This window comes from Armigeres subalbatus, chromosome 2 (genome assembly GCF_024139115.2).
Source record: "Armigeres subalbatus isolate Guangzhou_Male chromosome 2, GZ_Asu_2, whole genome shotgun sequence".
Lineage (NCBI taxonomy): Eukaryota > Metazoa > Arthropoda > Insecta > Diptera > Culicidae > Armigeres > Armigeres subalbatus.
Window position 1 is genome coordinate 205,682,174 of NC_085140.1, and position 9,640 is coordinate 205,691,813.

The following is a 9,640-nucleotide window of genomic DNA, read 5'->3' on the forward strand; positions in this document are numbered from 1 at the left end:
TTACTTTTGAATTTTGATCGGATACTTTTCAGAATTTCCAAGGGGAATTTCTTTGAATCTCCAAAAAAAAATCGTCAGAATGTCCACTAAATGCTCCTCTTATTTAATTTCTGGAATTCCAATGAATTTCCCTTGGGTATTTTTTTGATTTCCTTCTGGAAAATTTGTAAAATTGTTTACCCCCTTAAAAAATCTTCTAAATTTCCACGGATTTAAGAGTTTTGCTTTTTATCCCTTTTTAGCCATCGAACAAGTAAGTACAATGCATATTTTAGTCGCCGCGAAAATTATAAATCATGCATTTGGTGTTTGGTGGCTCATGCGCATGTATTGCGCTTTGCTCCGGTCGAAACAAGCGCGATCTTCTATAGTTTACAGTAGCTATCGAGCAAGTAAGTACAGATTGCTGCATGTCCGTTCGCTCGATCAAAACGCGATTCTCCTCAGTTTTAATATACCAACGGGCTTGAATGGCTTAATTTTTTCTCGCCGCGTGACAGCTAATATGTAGTGTTATTTTCCATCGCTGGGCTGGGCTGCAAAATGGTGGGTTGACATCAAGGAAGGAGCGCCCAACATAGCTTTGGTCCCCACAAGTTCACAGCAAATAATTTTAAAAATTCAACGACGTGTAAAATTGCAAATTTGACTGAATTTCACAAACAAGGACGGTATAAATTTATTTCGATTTAAAAGAACAGTTATATCGATTGAATGTAACGTATATTTGCATGCTCCAAATATGTGCATTTAAATTCATTCAAAATCACAACATATTCACGCCTCCACGGGTCGTCCGATGACAAAAGACCGCCAGCTAAGGGTTGTGTACTTAGCTGGTAGTGCAGTCTGGGTACTTTTGCCCTTCTGACATCAGCTAGAGTGAGAAGGTATGTCTCGAGCGTCTGTTCTCCAGAAGTTGCGGCTCAATGCTGTATCGCGTCAGCTATACCTACGGTGGCAACCCCACCAGTGCGATGTAGGTAACGCGATCCTGGAAAAGTGCCTTACCGAAAGCTCTCAAATACCACAAAAAATGGAGATAGAAGAAAAAAAGAACGTTATTTTTGGCAACCGACCCAGCAACGAAATAAGGACTATGATTGTAAACTCGGTACCTGGAGTGTCAGGACCCTAAATGAACCTGGACGAGTGAGCCTTCGGACTCATGAACTGCAGAAGGTTGTAGGTTGAATTATGTAGACCTAGTTATTACATTGGTAGCCTTAACCGATAATATTTAACAATAGATTTTGGGAAAATTATGTTGATTAGAAATATTGTAATAGAGTGCATTCAACTTATAATACTACACGTAAGAAGTGTTTTAGTTGCATTTTTGACATCGTTAAGTCAATATAGTCACAATATTTATTGAAAGTCAGCATAATCTGATTCAAAGGTTCATATTTAGCATAGTTTGTTAGATGATAGTTTACGGAGAATATTTATCGATGTCACAGTTGTCGTGACGGTACATAAAAGTTCAGTTTTGATAATAGTTGTGAGGAATCAATTCTATGGGAGACAATATTGTTTATAAAAGATACCATGGCAAAGATGGTTCCCAAAGATGGTAAGCCATTCTAATCTAATATTGATTGACATCATCGTACAGACGAGAAACAATTTTTAAATAATTAAATTACCGTTGTTTGAACGAGTAAATGCAGTCAACTTCCATTACTATCCGACAGTAGCACTGCTTGCGCCTGGCTGGATCTTTTTGTTTACATGAAAAATTAGCAAATATCATATCGTCTAAATTCAAGTCTCTTTAAGAAAGATAAAAAAAATATAGAGGAACAGACGGCTTTGGCAGGGTTTGTTCTATTATTTTCAGGGGGGTTTTTGTCGACCGAATTTTATGAAATTTGGCCACAATATTCTTTGATATGCAAAGAATGTTTGGACAAAATTCGAGCATAATCGGGCATAAAAAACCCCTGACAATAATAGAACAAAACCTGCCTGAGCATGATGACCGTGCATTTCGTAGTTGCTACTCCGTGATTGACCAGAACAATCGCAATTGCATAGGGAACCAATGGATGGAAGCATGGGATTTGCTCTCCAACCTCAATGTGCACAGTCCGAGAGCTCTAGTATTTTAAATGATCAATAACGGTGCTGGCCACGTCCTCACGGTCTTCGGGGATGGGAAGGAATTGTTGATGCAATCACTCGCCCACTGCTAGCCGAGAACACCTCTGGGGGTTGGGCTCTATGGCAGAGGTTCGTCTTGGTTAACGGGTTGCCAATGTGATAGTAATGAAAGGGTGGATGCTGAAACGAGCTTTTTCGCTCATTTCGGATTCTAACAGTTACCTGCTAGAACTAGTCAAAGTTGTAGGTGAATTATAGAAGATGGAAACGGTATGCAAGCCCATTTCCAATTCTAGCGATTGCTAGAACATGAGAAATATATGGAAAGATACAAAGTAGGAGGAATGGAACGGGCCTGGGATTGAGGTCCACTTCGTTTTCTACTAAAGGTTATTAAATTGCACTTTTTAATATTTAATTGTAGGAGGATTTTGTTACACCATGTATGAAATAACATTATTTCGGCTTTGAATGTTACAATTTACTCAGCAGGTTTAATTTTCAAGAACAGTTCCATGTCATTTGCGTATATTACGACTTTCAATTATTTAAGAACGAAAGGGAGATCATTCACAAACAAAATAAAAAGTAATGGTTAAATGAGAACCTTGCGGAACTCCCGGCTTTGATAGAATCTGATGTTTTTCCTTTGAATCTTACTATTTGAACACGACCGGTTAAATACGAGTCAAGCCATTGTAGAAAATTTGGGTGAAGTCTCATCATCTGCCATTTGAACAGAAGCATGGGTATATCAACTGGATCAAATGGTTCGCTGAAATCTGTGTCCGAATGTCATTTTTTAGTTAAATTCGATCACGTTTGTCAACTGTATCGAACGAAAGATCACAGCGAACGATGCGTTACAATATCCAGCGATTGTCGGCGGAAGGAGTATCGGATAAGTGCAATCAACGTTAGCGATATAAAACATTGTAATTCCTATATGGTGCAATTCAACCAGAGGAAAAATCCTAACTGCCGGAGGCAATTTAAATGTATTAATAATAACTAAAAATGTAACATAGCAAATAAGGATGATAGTGTTAAGAAAACACGGAACCCCTAGTCTAAGAGATGAATGCATGTATTAGATAATTAGCAAAAAAAATAGTTGAAAAAAAGAAAAAAAACAGATTAATCCACCTAACGGTGATGGCGCCTTTCTCGCGCAAAAGGTAATAAATGTAGCCTTTACGCTTACACCTCGATGATGTACAAGAAAGGCAAAACAGTTACACCGTCTAATGTTATGATAGAAAATTTACACTAGTAGACGACAGATGGCGCGGCCAAAAGTTTCTCGAATTTCCTATATTCGAATTTTGACTTTCGGACAATTTCATAGTACTATGAAACTGAACGAAGAGCATACTTACGCCTAAATGCGTGCAACACGAGCATCTTTATAGTGCGATGAAACTCTTAATGGGAAGCCACGGATAAAATATTCATAGATGCAAGGCATTTTTCATAACACATTATTGTTCTATGTGACTATGTCTCATCACTATTTTAATATTATCTATTTTTTGCAATTTGCAATTATTATGAAATTCAATAGTGATCAACAGCGTTTTAGTCTCTGTCGGATGCAACTTGTTGCAAGAAAATCAGTTAAGAGTTTCTTTGTGAAAAATTTGGCTAATGTTTTTTATGGCATTTTGTGCACACACACACGCACACATACACACACACACGCACACACGCACAGACACATCTTTGTTCAGCTCATCGAGATGAATCCAATAGTATATAACACTATGGGTCTCCGGGACTTCTATCAAAAGTTCGAATTTGAGTGAAATGATAGCCCTTCGGTACAACTTAGTTGTACGAGAAAGGCAAAAACGTTGGCGATAACATCATAACATCAACGATCTTTGGAAGTCGATCCATGGAGCGGTGAGCACAACAGCACGAGAAGTGTTGGTGTCGGGTACCGGATCGAATAGAGATCGGCACTAGAAAAATGAACCTTCCGCAGGGAGAAAAAGAGTATGAAGAACAAGTTATTAGTGAGGTGCAGGAAAAAAATGGAGCAGAACATATGCGGAGGTTTTATGAGTCTGTCAATGGCGTGGGGAGAAAGATAGCGCCATTTCCCGTCATGTGCAACGATCAACAAGGGAATTTGCTGACAGATAAAACCTAAGTGGCTGCCAGATGGAAGCAACACTTCGAGACTTTGTTGAATAGTGGAAGTGATGATGCATCGATGAACAGAATAAATATTAGCGACGTTGGACAAGCTGTGGAGTCACCTACACTAGATGAGGTTAAAAGCTATTAAAGAGCTGAAAAACAATAAGGCTGCGGGGAAGGATCAGCTCCCGGCTGAATTTCTCAAACATGGCAGTGAGCAGCTTTATGAAGTTCTGCACCATATTATGTCGAAAATATGGGTAGACGAGAGAATGCCTGCTAGCTGGTTGGACGGCCTTATTTGCCCTCTCTAAGAAAGGGCACAGACTGGGGTGCGTCAATAACCGAGGAACAACCCTCCTTAATTCTGTTCAACAGATTGAGACCGCTTGAAGAGTCCTTTGTCGGCGAATATCAGGCAGGTTTTCGTGAGGGCCGATCAACGACGGGTCAAATGTTTACCCTGAGACAAATAATAAATTGCAGACACATCATCTGTTTATTGATTTCAAGGCGGCGTACAATTCAGTGAAACCGAATGAATTATGGCAAATTATGTTTGAACATGGTTTTCCGGCGAAATTGATACGGCTGATTCGTATAACGTTGGACGGATCGAAATCAAGTGTAAGGGTTGCGGATGAAATATGAACGTCATTTGTTACCTTAGATGGATTAAAGCAGGGTGATGCACTTTCGAATCTACTGTTAAATGTAGCGCTCGAGGGAGCGATTAGGAGAACTGGTGTGCAATGAATCGGTACAATTTTCACAAGATTGCATATGCTCCTGGGATTTGCGGACAATATCGATATTATCAGGATTGATCGCCGTGCCGTGGAAGAGGCTTTTGTGCCTTTTAAGAGGGATACAGCGAGGATTGGACTCACGATCAATACCAGCGAAACGAAGTACATGGTCGCTGGCAATCAACGTGGGTTCATTAGTGGTGGTGGTAGCGAAATGGTGCTGGATGGTGACAAATTTGAAGTGGTAGAAGAATTTGTGTATCTTGGAACATTAGTGACGTGCGATAATGATGTTACTCGCGAGGTGAAAAGGCGAATTGCAGCTGAAAAAGGGTTACTATGTCTGAAACTTGATTATGCATATGTACAACATGTGATAGATTTAGTTCGGAAAAGGTATTGGAGGTAACCGCCCTTCGGTGGGGTTTGATCCCGACCCCAGTTCGCATGACAGGTGCTTTCCCTACTAAGCTACGAAGGACCTCCGTCGTCCACCGCAGCTTAGCAGGTACTGATGAAACAAATTCCCAGCACCAGGTACCAGCCGATCTCTCGCAATACATTTCCAGAACCAACTCTCTCAAATGTGTTTTGTACACAATGTCAACCAAGTAGGATGAGTATTTAGTATTGTCCGGCTCCTACACACTTGCTTCATCAGCAACGGCGCTCAATGAAGTAGGGTTGTGTGAGGTTGTGCCAGTTTGGTCGTCAGATCCCAACACGACCACACAAGCGAAGAGATCGCCACTCGAGATCAGTTACATTCAAAAGTTAATTGCCTATATGCCGGGTATTAAGCCACCCGGAGTGGAAATTAATTACTATGTCTGAAACTTGATTATGCATATGTACAACATGTGATACATTTGAGAGAGTTGGTTCTGGAAATGTATTGCGAGAGATCGGCTGGTACCTGGTGCTGGGAATTTGGTTTCATCAGTACCCGCTAAGCTGCGGTGGACGACGGAGGTCCTTCGTAGCTTAGTAGGGAAAGCACCTGTCATGCGAACTGGGGTCGTGGGATCAAACCCCACGGAAGGGGCGGTTACCCTCCAATACCTTTTCCGAACTAAATCTATCACATGTTGTACATATGCATAATCAAGTTTCAGCCATAGTAATTAATTTCCACTCCGGGTGGCTTAATATCCGGCATATAGGCAATTAAATTTGAATGTACTGAAAAAAGGGGTTAATACGGACTTTTAAACCAGCTAATGTCCCGTAGTCTGCAAACGAAAACAAAGTTCGCGCTGTATATTACTCTGATTCTTCCGGTGGCTCTATATGGCCATGAAACATTGACGTTGAAGAAGGCTGCTCGGAGAGCTTGCAGGAATATTTCAGCGTAATACAATACTCGGCGGTAAACAGGAGAAAAGGTATCTGGCGGCGCGGCATGAATCACGTGTTGTACCAGGTGTATAAATGGCTGGATATTATTAGGCTCATACAACAGGCAGACTACAGTGGACTGGACACGTTGTTCGTATGCCGGAAGAACGTCAAGCGGAGATAATATTTAGTAAAGAAACCGGAAGAGGCCGCAGGCTTCGTGGAAGGCCGCGTATACGATGGCTTTTTGCAGTTGAAGGGTGCTCAATGTCCAGGGCAACTGGAAGCGATTGGCCTAGGATCGAGTCCAGTGGAGAAAGATACTCCATACGGCGTAGGGTTATCGAAGAGCTGTAGCCCATCAAGTATCAAGTAAGTAAGATCACATCGCTTACCAAAGTGAATCCATATAAATTATCCTTTGTAACTAAAACAATATCCTATCCCAAGACAATCGTAGAGATGCAGAGGTATACTCGGTCTCTAGTAGCAACGAGAGTCGGACTAACAATCCTTACCTTCCTCTATGACCGTAAGAAGGTGGCCGGCGCCGTTATTGACTTAAATATTTTAGCTCATAAAACGTGTACATTGAGAATGGGTAGCTAATTCCATGCCTCATTTATGACTAAAATAAATACTCCCCCTAAACAATTAGAAAATTCCCATAAGAAAATAGAAAATTGCCAATAAAGAAATCAGGGTATGAGCAACAAATAAATATAAAATTTCCACAAATAAAATAAAATTTCCATAAAAAATTAAAAAAATTTCCACGAAACAAAAATAAATAAGCACTTTTTAAATCAAAAATTGCAATTATAAAAGAAGAATTTTCCATAAAAAAAATTAAATGTTCCACAAAAAAAAAATACAAAATTTCCATAAATAAATCAATATTAGCAATAAAAAATAACAATATTTTCCACAAAATAAATATATTTTTTCCATAACAAAATAAAAATTTTCCACGAAATGATCAATAAAAAGCAATAAACAAAATAAGAAAATTTCCATAAAGAAATATAAAAAAGCAATCAAACTGTGTTTTTTTTTCCTTAGATGACTCCTTCTTTAAAAGCGTTTAAATTTCATGTAAAGTTTCATCAGATTTATTGCTTTTTTGTATTTTTTTATGCAAATTTTCTTATTTTTTTATTGCTCTTTATTATTTTATAAAAAAATATTTATTTTGTGGAAAATTTTGTAATTGTTTATTGCTAATATTGATTTATTTATGGAAATTTTGTATTTTTTTCGTGGAACATTTTGATTTTTTTTATGGAAAATTCTTCTTTTATAATTGCAATTTTTGCTTTAAAAAGTGCTTATTTATTTTTGTTTTGTGGAAAATTCTTAATTGTTTATGGAAATTTTGTTTTATTTGTGGAAATTTTATAATTATTTATTGCTCATACCTTGATTTTTTATTGGCAATTTCCTAATTGTTTATGGAAAATTTCTAATTTTAAATGGAAATTTTATTTGCTCTCCCCTCATTTATTGTGTTCTCTGAACAATTTCGCAAGTTCTAATCAATCACGGAGTAGCAACTACGAATTGTGCGTTCACAATGCTCATGCTCATATATTTCTACGAAAAGTTGTATTTCACTGAAAAGTCTTTCTTATGCACGGGGAATTTTTTTCAACTACAACAAAAACATTTTTTTCTTTTTTTTTTTTTTCAAAAATTCACACAAAACGAATTACGAATTCTGACGTAAAATTCTTCGGAGTTTTCACGGTTTTTTTTAAGTTCCTTGCAAAAATCCTTGGAATTTCTCTGGGAGACTCTTCGAAATTTTGCTGGGAAACTTTTAGAAATTTTCTCAGAAAATTCGGCCTGTCCTCGGTAACGCTTCCAAATTCCCTTAAGAAAACTTATCAAAAAACTCTTCGTAATATCATCAGGAAACTATCCGAAATTTTCTAGGGAAATTATTAAAAATATCGTTTAAAAACTCTTTCCTCTCGGAATTTCTTCAAGAAACGCTTAGGAATTTCCTCGCGAAACACTTCAAAATTTCCTCGGAAAGTACTTCGGATTTTGTTTGGAGAAATTCTTCGGAATTTCTCTGGGCAACGCTTTTGAGTTCCTCAAGAAACTATCCGAAATTTCCTTGGAAAATTCTTCGAAATATATTTGAAAAACTCCTCCGAATTCCATCCTGATACTCTTCGGAACTTCCTAAGGAAAATCTTCGAAATTTCCTAAGGAAAATCTTCGAAACTTTTTTGGGAAATTTTTCGCTATTTCTTCGGGAAACGCTTCAAAGTTGCCGTGGGAAACACTTCGAAATTTTCTCGGAAATCTCTTCTGAATTCTCTCGAAAAACGTTTCGAAGTTACCTCGTCAAACATTTCGAAACTTACTAGGGAAACGCTTCAAAATTTCCTCGGGAAATGCTTCAAAGATTTGTTGGGAAACACTTCCGAATTTCTTCAGGAGGAGCTTCAAATTTTCCTCCTAAAACGTTAAGAAATTTCCTTAGGACACTGTTTGAAATCGCTTGGGGAAATGCTTCGAGTTTCCTTCGGGAAACGTTTCGATATTCGGAATTTCTTGGTTACGGCAAGGTGATGGTCTTTCGTGTCTGTTATTCAACATCGCTTTGGAGGGAGTAATACAAAGGTCAGGGATCGACACGAGTGGCACGATTTTCACAAAGTCCGTTCAGTTATTTGGTTTTGCCGACGACATTGATATTATGGCACGTAACTGGATGGAGGAAGCCTACATCAGACTGAAGGGCGAAGCTAACCGGTGTGGACGTAGACGAAGTACATGATAGGAAGAGGCTCAAGAGAGGACAATGTAAGCCGCCCACTACGAGTTTGTATCGGTGGTGACGAAATCGAGGTGGTTGAAGAATTCATGTACTTGGGCTCACTGGTGACCTCCGATTACAATACCAGTAGAGAGATTCAAAGACTCCGCAAAACGCCCAGCAAACACAAGATCGTATATCATTGCGAATAAGTATACAAAGTGGAGGCCATATACGCACATTTTGCATGCAGTCAAATGGAGGAATGCGCCTATATCGCCTTCACCATATACACTTATTCGCCAGCATATGCGATTTTGTGTTGACTGGGCGCTCTGATCGAATAGAATTCGCCGCAGTACCAAATTGACTAACTAGAAAACGTAGTTCTCTACGGGCACGAGCCCTGAGCGATACTCGTGGAGGACAAACGGGCACTGAGAGTTTTCGAAAGAAAAGTGTTGTATACCATCTATGTTGGAGTGCAGATGACGGACGGTACGTGGAGGAGGTGAATGAACCACGAGTTGCA